Genomic DNA, 14,945 nt, shown 5'->3' with positions numbered 1-14,945 from the left:
TACCTTAAGCGGTCACTAATGCCCGTCTGGTCCCTTGCTGCCACAGACTAGCCTCTGTGTCCCCCACTTCCTGTCTGTCCTTCAGATCGCTTCCATATCTTCAAAACCACTTGTCAGTTTCTCAGCCATCTCCCCACTGCCTTCAAGATTTGAAACCCTGAGCTCTTCAGTGATGTTCAAAGCCTTGCAGGATCAGGCTTTTTGCCTACATTTCCAGGCTCACTTCCTTCTCTCTGAACTCTAGCCCTTGCTTTCATTTTGGTTAAACAGCTCTACTGAGATATACTTTACATACTATGCTATTCACCCATTTAAAGTGTATAATTAATTCATTGTTTTTTAGTCTGTTCACGGGCTTGTGCAGCCATCACCACAATCTGGTTTTAGAACATCTTTGTCCCCCCAGCCTTGGACCCGTAGCAGTCACTCGCCCCTCTCCATCCAGCCTCCAGCCCCTCAGCCTAACCGACCCCTAACCTGCACTGCGTCTATAAATGTGTCTGTCTCTGTCTTTAAATTTGCCTATTCTGGACATTTCATATAAATGGAATCACACAGCATGTGGTTTTAACATTTGGATTTTTCGAGCATGTGTGTTTAGAGCTGATTTTTCATTCATCTGCTTTCTACTTGTTTCAAACTCTCGTCATTAAGAAACTTAAAAGTGGTTACCTTCTGCAAACCAAGGAGGCAAAGCTGTTCCTTTGCATTGTGTACCTTTCTGTAATTAAGTTTTCTAACCATGTACTTTTTCATTATTTAAAAAAATTATCAACAGAAGTTATTTGGACAGGGAGATTATGGGCCACTTTTACTTCTTTAAATGTCTGAATAGAAAGGAAAAAAAAAAAACTGGTATGTTCTCTCTTAAAGACCAAACGCACGTAACATCCCCAAAGCCTCTTCCTGCAGAGCGTTGTGTTCTAACAGCACCTCGTGCTGACCTCAGTTATTCGGTGCTCCTCACCCTGTCTGTTTGCAGTGGAGTTCCCCCACTGGAACTGAAATAAGTCTGTGCCCCATTTTTGTGCCGACGGTGGCCGGCAGGAGGTAGGCATTGACGTTGAGTTTCTCCTAACTGCTCAGCCTGCCCGAGGACGTATTTTCCAAAATGCATTCTCAGGCCCCCACGTCCCCCATAAATTGCTGCTACTCTACTCTCTAGGCCATATTCTCAGTGTAGCTTTTCATACTACGGAATTGGACATAGCTTTGTTTTACTTCTTCTATTGTTCTCTTCCCCCAGTAGATTGTAAGCCCTCTAAGGGGCTACGTCCTAGAGTCTTGGATCTCTGGCAGGGCTAGGGCTTAGGCCTAGGTACATGATATCCCATTAAATTTTAGGTACATTGGAGAATACAAGACAATGTGTTGTCTGCATTAATAACTGTGACAGGCTTTTACACTGTCTGTCTATATTTATAGAGGGGGAGCCAGGGCTCTTTAGTCAAGATAATTCACAAGCTGTGGAACTGCAGGTTTCTTTGTATAACAGTATTTGTTCTTATAAGCAGTGTTCACATAAAAGAACAATGAAAAGCATAAGGAAGGATAGAGGTGTGTGATAAAGAGTTTTCAGAGGCTTGGAGTGGTAGATTAAAACACAGCCCCAAGTTTTTTGTTTTTTTAAAAAAAATTTTTATTTATTTATTTTTGGCTGCGCTGGGTCTTTGTTGCTGCACGCGGGCTTTCTCTAGTTGCAGAGAGCGGGGGCTACTCTTTATTGTGGTGCATGGGCTTCTCATTGTGGCTTCTCTTGTTGCGGAGCATGGGCTCTAGGCGCACGGGCTTCAGTAGTCGTGGCACATGGGCTCAGTAGTTGTGGCGCATGGGCTTAGTTGCTCCGCGGCATGTGGGATCTTCCCGGACCAGAGATCGAAGCCGTGTCCCCTGCATTGGCAGGCGGATTCTCAACCACGGCACCACCAGGGAAGCCCAGCCCCAAGTTTTTTTGAGAGAAAGAGTCTGTTTCTCTCCCCTTGAATGTGGGCTGATCTTGGGTGGCTTGTTTGATCAGTGGAATACAGCAGAAGTGAGCATCTGATAGGCCTCCCAGATCCCTGAGTCGCCATGTAATAAGTCCAACTACCACGTGGCCCTGAAACTACCTAGAGAGGGGAGACAAGGCGAAGGACCAGCTAGGCTCAAGCCTCCTAGCCATCCCTGCCAAGCCATCACCTGAATGTTCCCAAGCATTTCCAGTGGTGCTGCATGGGGCAGAAAAATTGTTCAGCTGAGCTCTGCCTGAATCCCTACAGAATTGTAAGGTAAAATGAAATGGTGGTGGTTTTAGGTTAGTTATAGAGATAGCTGAAAGCCTTGGGAATGCTGTGCTTGTGGTTTAACTTTTTTTTTTTTTTTTTTTCAGTGTGATGCACTTAGAAACAACATTAGGGGATATAGGATTTTACTGCACCGACATCTATGAAGGTATGCTAGCCTAAAAAAGAAATACAATCTAGAAAATAATTTAAACTTTCTGTTTTTCTAGTTGACTTCTCAAAAATGGTGGTATACTCAAGAGCTCTCTTCGGAGTGGTTTTGCAATTTTATCTTCTTTTTTTGACTTTTCCATCAGAATAGTCACTTCCATAAGTGCTTCCTGGTAAGGCTGGACAGTTGGATAGGCTGTGACCCATTCAAATTCTTTTACTTCCTCTTTCTCCACTTGAGATTTCAGGAAAGTGGGAGCTTGCGTAGAGTTTCTGAGCACCTCATCGACCATTGCTTTGCTCTGTGAGTTCTCTCCCTCAAGTCATTCGATCTTGATGTCCCTTTGTTTCTTTGCCCAGGCCACCCTGTGCTTTTTGGTCTTAGTTTTGTGTGTTTTCTGGATATTTTCGGTGTTTTCATTCTTCTCCAGTGTTAATACTTTGGGGGAAGGGATTTCATTTGAGATTCCTTGGGGGTGTAGTCGACACTTGTGGTCTCTGAGGCCTCTGGCTTGTTCGGCTCGGTATACATGTTTCCGTATCTGGTTGTCCTTTATTGTATATATAGTCCATGGCACAGATCTCAAGTGGCTGTTAGCCCTGCAGGGCACTCTTACACCACGTCCCAGCTAGGGTCTCGTAATTGTTTCATGTCTTCCTCTTCAAGCCTCTTCCCCTCTCCTCCCCCTGCATTCCCTCCTAGTTGAAGACTGTGCCTTAGACATCCTTGTAAAAACAGAAGCAGCCCCTCAGGAACACCGTCCTCTTCCCACTGCAGGAACAACCCCGTGCATCTATCCTGGACTCTGCCCTCCTGCCTTTACGGTGGAAACAATGCCCCTTGGCCCATCAAAAGCCAGTTCTTCCACCTGTGCTCGCGGAACTTCAAGAACTTCAATTTACCATGATCAGATTCCCTTTCCTGCTTCAAAATTTCCCGCCTGCTGGATTGCTCCATCAGCATAAAAATACACTTCAGTATATATCATCTTCAAACAAAAAAGGAAAACTCTTCCTTTACTGCACATCCCCTTTTTTACTCCCCTTCACAGCGTAACTTGAAGCAGTTGCCTCTCCACTTTCTCGCCTCACGTTTTCCCTCAATCCTCTTCAGTTCGGCTTTCACCCCCATCACTTGTCTGAGACTGCTCTCATCTAGGTCACGAGTCATCTCGTTTCTGTCCCTGTCATACTTGACTTCCCAGCAGCATTCTACAGTGGTGACCACTCTCTCCTCTGTGAAATACCTTTCTTTCTTCTGGCTTTCAGGCTATAGCCAAGGGCATGTGACTAAGGCTATCTTGGACCCCCTGCACTCTTCCAGCCATTAGCTGAATGTCCGCGAGTAACTGAATAGCCCCTCATTCTCTTCCTGCCTCATGGCCACCCCCTCCACCGGCTTTGCTGGTTGCCTTTTAAATGTAATGTAGGAAGATGCAGCAGAGAAACTGTCACTTAAGATAGAGCACAGTCACACTCAGGCTTTCTTGGACGAGGACAGTCCTGATCATTCAGGAAGTGAAGTGCTGTGTGTCAGGCACCGGTTTGGAGTGGGAGTCAGGGATGAGCGAGCCAGCCGGGCACACAGGCTGCCCTGTGCTCGCCTCAGCTTCGGCTGCCTGCTTGGCATCCCTGCTCGACTCGTCCTCCAGAGCGCTTCCTTCCGTTCCCCCTTCTCAGTCCTGTCACTTCTCAGTTCAAAACGCACCCCCCTGCCCCATGGTAGCAGCCTGTAACTAGCTTCCCTGAATCCACACTTTTCTCCCCCTGTCCCCAGCCCCATCAGACCGATCACACATACAGCAGCCAGAGTGATCTCTGTATTCCATAAATCTGAGCACATCGCTTTCCTGCATAGAAACCTGGGATAGCGTCTTATTGCTTTTGGGAGAAAATCCCCAATTCCAGTATGGCAGCCATAAGCTGGTTCCTGACTGCATCTCCAAACAAGCTTCTCAAGCCGACTGCTCCTTCTGCTGCAGCCACGCTGACTTTTCCTGTCTGAGCATTTTCACATGTTCTTCCTTTATATACTCCCAAACACATAATATAGCAGCTCTGACTAGGGTTTTTTTTTTCTCTTTTCTTTTGCGGTACGCGGGCCTCTCACTGTTGTGGCCTCTCCCGTTGCGGAGCACAGGCTCCGGACGCGCAGGCTCAGCGGCCATGGCTCACGGGCCCAGCCGCTCCGCGGCATTTGGGATCCTCCCGGACCGGGGCACGAACCCGCGTCCCCCACATTGGCAGGTGGACTCTCAACCACTGCGCCACCAGGGAAGCCCCTGACAATGGTTTTTAGGTTTTAGCCTGTGTCACTTCTTCAGACCTTCTACGTACTCATTCAAATAAAATCCCATCTTTTCATGACACTTCTCACAATCTGTGGTAACTATTTAATGTCCACATCCCTCACTAGACTAAGCCCTAGGAGGTTGTGGGTGTTTATTTTGTTCAGTGCTGTCCAGTCAGCACCACTGTTGCTCAATGAACCAAACAGTACAAGCAAAGCATGCTCCCTTGAAATACCTGGGCCCTTTTTAACTTGGTGATAAATTTTTATGATTCTATTACTGGCTCCAGAGTTCATGGTAAATGTATTTCCTCACCTTAATCTTCTTTTCTCATGGGGACTGGGAACCTACTGCAAACCGAGGGTCTTGAGTATTTTTGGCCCAGGCCAATCTAGAAGAGCAAAAAGAGAAATTATACAAAGATTTGGAGAAAGGTTTTGGGAAACATGCTCTGGTATGAATGGTAATGGGAGTTGATTTGAGACTCACTTTTCATTATGTAGCAAAAGGCATTTCTGTGCTTCTATAGGCAGGCCTCCACAATATGTTTAACTTCTTCTATCTTTCCTTGAACCAAGGAAGGAGTGCTCTCTGATAAAAGCATAAACAAAGAGCCAAACACAAATGTGTCTGAGGTTGAGGCTGTCCTCAGTACATTCATTTTAACACTGGAGAGGGGAGGCTGAGTTGCTATTTCAAATTCCACACACCACGGTAGAAAAAAGAACTTACCTTTGATGAGAAATTTGAGATTCCAGAGTTGGTAAGTCCATTTTAAGTTCAGTTATGCATAAGGTGATTAACGATAAATATAATTGATAAGCTATCATTAATTTCCAATAATAGCTATCTAACTATAACATGTTTCATGATTCTTGTGAAAGGTTTACATTTTAGATAGATAATAAAACAATTTGACAGCAAGAAAGAGTTGTGGGTTTTTTTTCTTAATTTTATGCAGAAGAATAAAGCAGAGATATTTATCACTTAAGACGGAGCACAATCACATGTAGGCATCCTCAAGACCTCATCTCTTAGCCCGCTCAGTTAGCAGATAGGTTCTCTGATTAGCCATCTGGGTCATAAATATTGTTGCTCTGACTTAGCAAAAGGGAGGGATTTTATAACATGGAACTAGAAAAAAACAAAACTATATTTGCTGTTTAGGTAAAGTTAATTTCTCAAAGACTCATATTTCTGCTTTCATATTTTTCTTTCCTAAGCAATTCTTATATTATTTCCACAGCAACATTTATAGAGTTTACCATACTCTAGGCATTGCACTAAGAACTCAAATGGATTCTTTTACTTAATCTTCCAACAGCCGTATGAGGTAAGTACTTGTTATCCCCCATTTCACAGCAAAGTGGACTGAGGTCAGGAGAGGATCAGTGACTTGCTAAAGGTCCCATGGGTTGGTTTCAGAGGCAGGGTGTGTGCCTGTGTGACTCCAGAGTACATAATTTTCTTTCCTGTGCTACACCCATTCCCAGATAGGTGAATCTTCTCCTGCCTTTACTCAAAATGTAAGGACAGTAATACCTACTGCTCTTCTGCACTCAGATCCAGCCGTTCTGAGTCTGTCACCAAAGGCGGGTGTGAGGGTGGGATCTGCACTGCCGGTTGATCCTTCCGCAGCCCCCCACTGCCCCTTCTCCTCGGAGCACCTTTGGCCACTTCCGCGGCTCTTAGGGCCCCATGCTGTTTACCTCTGGTGTCTTCTGTTTCAGCCATGGCCCTATCAATGGCCAGTTTCACAAAGCACATCTCTGCCCTTCACTCTCTTCCTCTCAGCACGCGCTCTCCTAAGCTGCTCTCCCAGCTCTCATCTCTCATTCTCTATTCTGCCAAGTCCTGTTTTCCAGCCATTAAAGTCTCTGGCCCTCTTTCAGTCTTTCAGCTACCTACTGTTGATCCTTCAGGATGCCTTGGTTTGATTTCTAGGGCAACCAGAAGTAGTCACAAGCTTTTCTGTATGTGTCATCACTATCCTAGATCGAGACTACTGGGAGGTCGTAGGTGAAGACATCTTCTGGCTGGCAGGGAATGAGCTTCAGCGTGATCTGGGCTAAACGGCTGCAGACAGAGAGCAGAAGGGCCTGTGCTTCACACGCACAGGTGTCCCGGCTAAAGTGCAGTTAGAGAGAGCATCTTCCAAGGCAACGGGAGCATCCTTTTTTTTCTTTTTGGGATATATATTGTGTATCTTCCATGGAAATGGAACCCTGGAATCGGTGGAGAACCCTGGAGTGGGTCCTGCACACACACACGCGGTAGTGGCAGGAGGCCGGACAAGCGTGCAGGTGGCCCAGTTGTGGGGTCTCATCATTACTTAGCTGGCGTGTCACTCACCTAAATACTGCTCCTGCTATGAAGTTGTGAGCTTTGATACTGTTTAGTATACTTCTAGTCCTATACTATATAATTATGTTCATAACTGGTCATTAAGCAAAAAATACACCAATGTTGAAATCACATTAATGAAAATGACTGCGTATTCACATCAGGAAACCCTGTTCACCATACATGTGAGCGGCATCCGTTCGAACAAAGTCCTCACATAGCCCACTATGATGTTTCTAGTTCTTTAAAAAAATGTGAAAAGGAGAAAATACAGTGATTAATTACAACCTGGCTTATTTAGTAGGAATAAAATCTACCCCTTCCAAAATGTGCTGCTTGTGGAGACGAGCTTGAAACTGTAGCCCCAAACTCAAATTCAGAAATAGATGAGTTATAGAAGTAAATATGGGTATTTTATGCTTAAAAAAAAAATCAAAGAATTTCAAACATCAAGTCATGACAGTGGTTTCTATTTTCATACCAAAGCACTGAATTTTCTTTTTTTTAATACATCTTTCTTGGAGTATAATTGCTTCACAGTGCTGTGCTAGCTTCTGTTGTACAACTATGTGAATCAGCCATATGCACACATATATCCCTATATCCCCTCCCTCTTGAGCCCCCCCCTCACCCTCCCTATCCCACCCCTTCAGTCTACATTTTAATATCAGGTGCTTCCCAAACCAAACAAGATACCATTTTAAAACTGATCAGAAGTCATGCTGCTCAGACGTGAAACCTACGTGATATTAGTTCCGCCAAAATGTTTATAACACCTGGGACCTGACAGCATCATACTACCACACATTCCTAATAGTCACTGACTATGAGCCAGGCACTATGTGAAGGACTAAAAGTCAATGTCTTATTTATCGTCCCATGAAAACAGAATAGAAAGCCTCTTTTTTTTTTTTGATAAAGAAAACTATGCAATTCTTAATGTGAGCCTCTCTTTAAGTAAGGAATCAGCTTAATTAAAACACACAAAGACAATCATGTGGACCTGACAGTACTTTTGAGTACTATGCTGTAAAGTTTCTCTTTCCTGATAAGAGAAACTGGGGGGATAAAGAATATAAGCCAGGGAGATAAACAAAAACCTCTGATAGCCAATTAGGCTGAAACAAACGCTGAGCAAGACTACACTTAGCCCAAACATAAGCAAAGATGGCTTGAGTTGTGTTTCTCCACGACAAATATAAAAAGGACACTTTGCTAACAAGTATCTTCTTATATACCTGAATTTTAACCCTTTGTCAAAAACCACGAAATATGTTTAAATAGTTATGAGAAGTCCTAGCTGGAGGAGGAGATGATGATGCTTTCTGAACTGAAATGATTGTGAAACCTCTTCTCACGTCACTGAGCTTGAAATAATCTTCACAGTATAATCACAGATTAACTGCTGGCACTGGAAGCAGCACCTTGCCTGCTGTCTCCATTTTGCAGGAGTTTGAAAACAAACTAAATAAAAGTGCCTCTGACAGTATCTGAACATAAAATATGGACATTCCAACCACACCCTTGAGGTAATGTTATTATTCTCCCCATTTTCCAGGAGAGGAAATGGTGGCTAAGAGAGCTAAGAAATGTGTTCAAGGCCACACAGCAGCCAAGTGGGAGACTGAAACTTGAAAGATGTCTAAACTCAAAGTCTGTAGTCCTAAGCACCTGCCATACCACCTAACCTTGGAATACCGGAGAAGTAGAAACACAGTCCTTACCTTTGTAGACTTTACAGTCCAATTAGGGAGGCAAGAAATGTATGCAAGAGCACACGCATGATGTAGTGGTATAAATGGGATGCTTACAAAGGGCAGGAGTCATTAGCATGAGATGGGGTGCAGCAAGGAGGGCTTCTTGGGGAGCACATTTTGAGCAGTGGCAAAAATGGAAGACACTCCTGAGACCAGCCAAGCAAGGGGTGAGTCAATCAGAGTGGTTAACTAGAGGAGGTTGCACAGGCAGAGTACAAGATGGATGCTGTGGGCCAGAATATAGAGCACAGTCTGTGGTGAGGAACGCAGTAGCCAGAATATGACGTGGAGGAATTGTGATGATTTCCCAAAACAAATAGAGAACTATGAAATTTTGTTAACAGGAAAGTGCTTAAGAAGAAGTGGCACTAGAGAAAAGATCCTGAAACTGTAGGGACTAGAAGCAGAGAAAAGTAGAGAATTGAGTTGGCCCAGTGAGGAAGCACTGTTCAACAAAAATAGAATGTCAGTCAGAGATGTAATTTAAAGCCATCTAGGAGCCACATTTTAAAAAGTAAAGAAACAGATGAGGTTAATTTTTGTGATATGTATTTATCAGGATGTCAGGATAAACTTTATCCAGGATATATGTACAAAATATTACATTTCTACACTTAATCAATTTTAAAAGCTTTACACTGCTGTTTTTTAAAGTAACAGTTTTTTTTTAGAGCAGCTGTAGTTTTACAGAAATATTGATCAAAGAGTACTCTTTTCCTCCAAGTTCCCCCTGTTATTTATATCTTGTATTAGTGTGGTATATATATGAATCAATACTGATACACTATCATTAACCAAAGTCCATAGTTTACATTAAGGTTCACTTTTTGTGTTGTACATTCCATGGATTTTGACAAATGTATAATGACAAGTGTCCATAATTAGTACATCACACAGAATTGTATCACTGCCCTAAAGCCCTGGCAACCACTGATCTTTTTACTGTCTCCATAGTTTTGCCATTTCCAGAATGTCATATAGTTGGAATCATACAGTAGGGCTTTTTTTAATACTGTAAAGGCTTTTTCAGATTGATTTATTTCACTTAGCAGTATGCCTTTAATGTTCCTCTATGCCTTTTCATGGCTTAAAAGCTCATTTCTTCTTATTGTTGAATAATATTCTATTGTATGGGTGCACAGCCATTAGTTTATCCATTCACATACTGAAGGACATCTTGGTTTCTTCCAAGTTTTGGCAAATATGAATAAAGCTACTATAAACATTCGTGTGTAGGTTTTTGTGTGGACATAAGTTTTCAACTCATTTGGGTATATACCAAGGAGCACGATTACTGGATCATATGGTAAAGAGTATGTTTAGTTTGGTAAGAAACTGCCAAACTGTCTTCCAAAGTGGCTGTACATTTTGCATCCCCACCAGCAATGAATGAGAGTTCCTGTAGCTCCACATCCTCACTCCTATTTAGTGTTGTCAGCGTTCTGAATTTTAGCCATTCTAATAGGTGCATAATGGTATTTTATTATTGTTTTAATTTGCAATTTGCTAATGTGACATGATGAGCATATTTTCATATACTTATTTGCCATTTGTTTATATTCTTTGGGAGGTATCTGTCCAGATCTTCTGCCCATTTTTAATTGGGTTGCTTGTTTTCTTATTGCTGAGAATTTTAAGAGTTCTCTGTATGTTTTAGATACCATTCCTTTATCAGATGTTTTGCTAAGATTTTCTACCAGTCTGTGGCTCATCTTTTCATTCTTTTAACAGTGTCTTTTGCAGAGCAAACATTTTTAATTTTAATGAAGCATGACTTCATTTCCTCTTTCATGGATCATGCTCTTAGTGCTCCATCTAAAAAGTCATTGCTAAACCCAAGGTCACTTAGATTTTCTAAGTTATCTTCCAGGAGTTTTTAGTTTTGTGTTTTACATTTAGGCTTATGCTCCATTTTGAATTATTTACTGCAGGTGGGTGCCCAGTTGTTCCAGCACCATTTGTTAAGACTATCCTTACATTGAATTCCCTTTGCTTCCTTGTCAAAGATCAGTTGACTATATATAACTGTGTCTACTTCTGGGCTTTCTACTCTGTTCCAATGATCTATTTGTCCATTCTTTCACCAATACCACACTGTCTTGATTACTGTAGCTTTGTAGTAATTCTTAAAGGCTGGTAGTGTCAGTCCTCCAACTTTGTTCTCCTTTAACACTGTTTTGGTTATTGACTCTTTTGCCTCTCCATATGAATTTTGGAATCGGTTTTTCAATATTCACAAAATAACTTGCTAGGATTTTGACTGGGATTAGAATGAATCTAAAGATCGAGTTGGGAAGAAATGACATCTTAACAGTATTCATCTTCCTACCAATGAAGATGGATCACCTCTCCACTTGTTTAGATCTTTGATTTCTTTCATCTCAGGTTTATAGTTTTCCTCATACAGATCTTGTACATATTTTGTTAGATTTATACACAAGTATTTCTTGTTTTTTTTTTTTCTGGTGCTAATGTAAATGGTATTGTTTTTACTCTCAAATTCCACTCATTAATTTCTTGTATATAGGAAAGCAATTTACTCTTATATATTAACCTTGTATCCTGCAACCTTGCTATTATTGGTTCTTAGTTCCAGATTTTTGTTGTTGTTGTTGATTCTCTGGGATTTTCCATTTGGCTAATCATGTCATTTGTGAAGAAAGAAAGCTTTATTTCTTCCTTCCCAATAGGTGTGCCTTTTATTCCTTGTTTATTGCATTAGCTAGGACATCTGGTATGATGTTTAATAGGAGTGGTGAGAGGTGGCATCCTTGCTTTGTTCCTGATCTTATTGAGAAATCATATAATTTTTCACCATTAAGAATGATGTTTGTAAATGTTCTTTACCAAGTTGAGGAAGTTCCTCTATATTCCTAGTTTGCTGAATTTTTTTTAATTGTCATAAATGGGTATTGGATTTTGTCAAAGACTTTTTCTGTATCTATTGATATTATCATATGATTTTTCTTTTTTTAGCCTAGTAATGTGATGGATTACATTAACTGCTTTTGTCATGTTGAACCAGCCTTGCATACCTGGAATAAGTCCTACTTAGTGGTGGTGTATAATTCTTTTTACATTGTTGGACTCCATTTACTAGTATTTTGTTGAGGATTTTCACATTTATGTTCATTAGAGATATTGATCTATAGTTTTCCTTTCTTGTAATGTCTTTGTTTGGTTTTGGTATCAAGGTAATGCTGGCCTCATAAAATGATTTAGAAAAATCCCTTTGATTCTATTTTCTGGGAGAAACTGTAGAGTTGGTGTAATTTCTTCCTTAAATGCTTGGTAGAATTCGCCAGTGAACACATCTGGGCCTGATGCTTTCTGTTTTCAAAGGTCATTAACTATTGATTCTATTTCTTTAGATACAGGCCTATTGAGATTATCTATTTCTTCTTGTGTTTTGGTTGATTGTCTTTCAAAGAATTGATCCATTTCCTCTAGATTATCATAGGTATGAGCATAGAATTGTTCAGAATATTCCTTTATTATTCTTTTAATGTACATGGGAGCAGTAGTGGTGTCCTTTTCTCATTTCTGGTACTGGTAATTTGTATTCTTTTTTTCTTAATTAGCTTCACTAGAGGTTCATCACTTTTTTTTATCTTTTCAAAGAACCAGCTTTTGGTTTTATTGATTTTCTAGATTGATTTCCTATATTCAATTTCATTTATTTTTGCTTTTTGTAATTCTTTTTGCTTTAATTTTTGTAATTTTTTTCTGCTTATTTTGGGTTTAATTTGCTCTTCTTTTTCTCATTTCCCGAGGTAGAAGCTTAGATTACTGATTCGAGGTCATTATTCTAATATATGCATTCAATGCTGTAAGTTTCTCTCTAAGCACGGCTCATGCTACATCCCACAAATTTTGTTAAGTTGTATTTTCATTTTCATTTAGTTCAAAATATTTCTAAATTTCTCTTGCAACTTCCTTGACCCAAGTGTTATTTAGAAGGGTGTTGTTTAATCTCTGGTATTTTGGACTTCTCCAGCTACCATTCTGTTATTGATTTCTAGTTTAATTCCTTTGTGGTCAGACAGCATAGTTTGTATGCTTTCTATTCTTTTAAATTTGTTAAGGCTTTTCTTTTTTCTTTCTTTCTTTTTTAATGGTCCAGAATGTGGTCTATTTTGGTGAATGTTCTGCGTAAGCTTGAGAAGAACAGGTATTCTGCTGCAGATGAATGAAGTATTCTATAGATGTCAGTTATATCCAGTTGACTGATGGTCTTCAGTTCAGTTATGATCCTGCCTGTTGGACCTGTCAATTACTGATAGGGGGTGCTCAAGTCTCTATAATAGTGGATTCTTCTATTTCTCCCTGCAGTTCTATCAGTTTTTGCCTCACACATTTTGGAACAGTGTTAGGTGCATACACATTAAGGACTGTTATGTCTTTTGGGGTACTTGACCCCTTTATTATTATGTAATGCTCCCTCTACATCCCTAATTTTCCTTGCTCTAAAGTTTACTTTATCTGAAATTAAAGTACCTACTCGAGCTTTCTTTGGATTAGTGTTAGCACAATATATCTTTCTCCCTCCCTTTAATCTGTGTTTTTATATTTAAATTGGGTTTTTCTGTAGATAACATATAGTTGGGTCTCATTTTTTAATCCAGTCTGATAGTCTTTTAAAAAAAATTAATTTTTGGCTGTGTTGGGTCTTTGTTGCTGCGCGTGGGCTTTCTCTAGCTGCGGTGAGTGGGGGCTACGCTTTCATTGCGGTGCACGGGCTTCCCACTGTGGTGGCTTCTCTTGTTGCAGAGCATGGGCTCTAGGCGCACAGGCCTCAGTAGTTGTGGCTCGTGGGCTCTAGAGCGCAGGCTCAGGAGTTGTGGCGCACGGGCTTAGTTGCTCCGCGGCATGTGGGATCTTCCTGGAGCAGGGCTCAAACCCACGTCCCCTGCATTGGCAGGCGGATTCTTAACCACTGAGCCATCAGGGAAGCCCAGTCTCTGTCTTTTAATTGGTATATTTAGACCATTGATGTTTAAAGTGCTCCCTGATATAATTGGATTAATATCTACCATATTTGTTACTGTCTTCAATTTGTTGCTCTTGCTCTGTTTTTTTGTCTTCCACTCTTATTCTGCCTTCTATGGTTTTAATTAAGCATTTTATGATTCTATTTTTTTTCTCCTCTGTTAGCATAGCAATTATACTTTTTTGCTTCTTTAAATGGTTGCCCTTGAGTTTGCAGTATACATTTACAACTAATCCAAATTCTTTTTCAAATAACTACTTTACAGGCAGTGTGGGTACTTTTTAAGAGTATTCCCAGTTTCCTACCTCCCACCCCTTATAACGTTGCTTCACTCATTTCACTTATCCATAAACTTGCACCCTGTACAAGTTGCTGTTATTAAACCATCTGTTATCTGTCAATTAAGATTTTGAAAAATTTGATTTTACCTCCATTTATTCCTTCTCTAATGCTCTTTTTATAAAGTAGGTCTGAGTTTCTGACGTATATTACTTTCTATCTTTCTGGAGAATTTCTTAACATTTCTTGCAAATCAGGTCTAGTGAGGACAAATTCCCTCCATTTTTGTTTTGTCTGAGAAAGCCTTCTCTTTCACTTTTGAAGGATAATTTTGCTGGATACAGAATTCTAGGCTGGTCTTTTTTTTCTTTCAATACTTGAAATATTTCACTTTCTTCTTGTACGGTTTCTAACCAGAAGACTGACGTAACTCTGATCCTTGCTCCTCTATAGCTAAGGGTTTTCCCCCCCTCTGGCTTTTTTTTCAAGATTTTTGTTTGTCTTTGATTTTCTGCAGTTTGAATATGATGTGCCTACATGCAGATTTTTTGGCATTTATCCTGCTTGCTGTCTATACTGCCTCAATTTAAGAATTCAAGTAAATTTAAGTAAAAGTTGTTTCCCTGTCATACTATTCACATTTTACGTGCTCAGTAGGCACATGTGGCTAGTGGCTACCAAACTGGAGAGCAAAGGTCTAGACAGTGGAGGGAAAGGGTCTAATCTGAGGTCTCTTGGCAGTGAGTGCCCCACAGAGGAAAGCATCTCCTAGGACTCTACCACCACCACCAGTACCTGAGACCCCTGGTGCTCCTATCTACCTCCCTGCCTCTGCTCATAACACAGCTCTTTC

General features: G+C 40.9%; 1 pseudogene; it reads right to left on the bottom strand.

The window, feature by feature from the left end:
- Positions 1–1,216: 1,216 nt before the first annotated feature.
- LOC149747338 (uncharacterized) lies at positions 1,217–7,960 on the bottom strand (annotated as a pseudogene).
- Positions 7,961–14,945: the final 6,985 nt, after the last annotated feature.

This window comes from Delphinapterus leucas, chromosome 16 (genome assembly GCF_059928025.1).
Source record: "Delphinapterus leucas isolate spDelLeu-1000000601 "Yukka" chromosome 16, BTC_Dleu_Yukka2, whole genome shotgun sequence".
Taxonomy (NCBI): domain Eukaryota; kingdom Metazoa; phylum Chordata; class Mammalia; order Artiodactyla; family Monodontidae; genus Delphinapterus; species Delphinapterus leucas.
The sequence above is the reverse complement of the archived record's forward strand: the minus strand, read 5'-3'. Positions and strand labels throughout refer to the sequence as shown.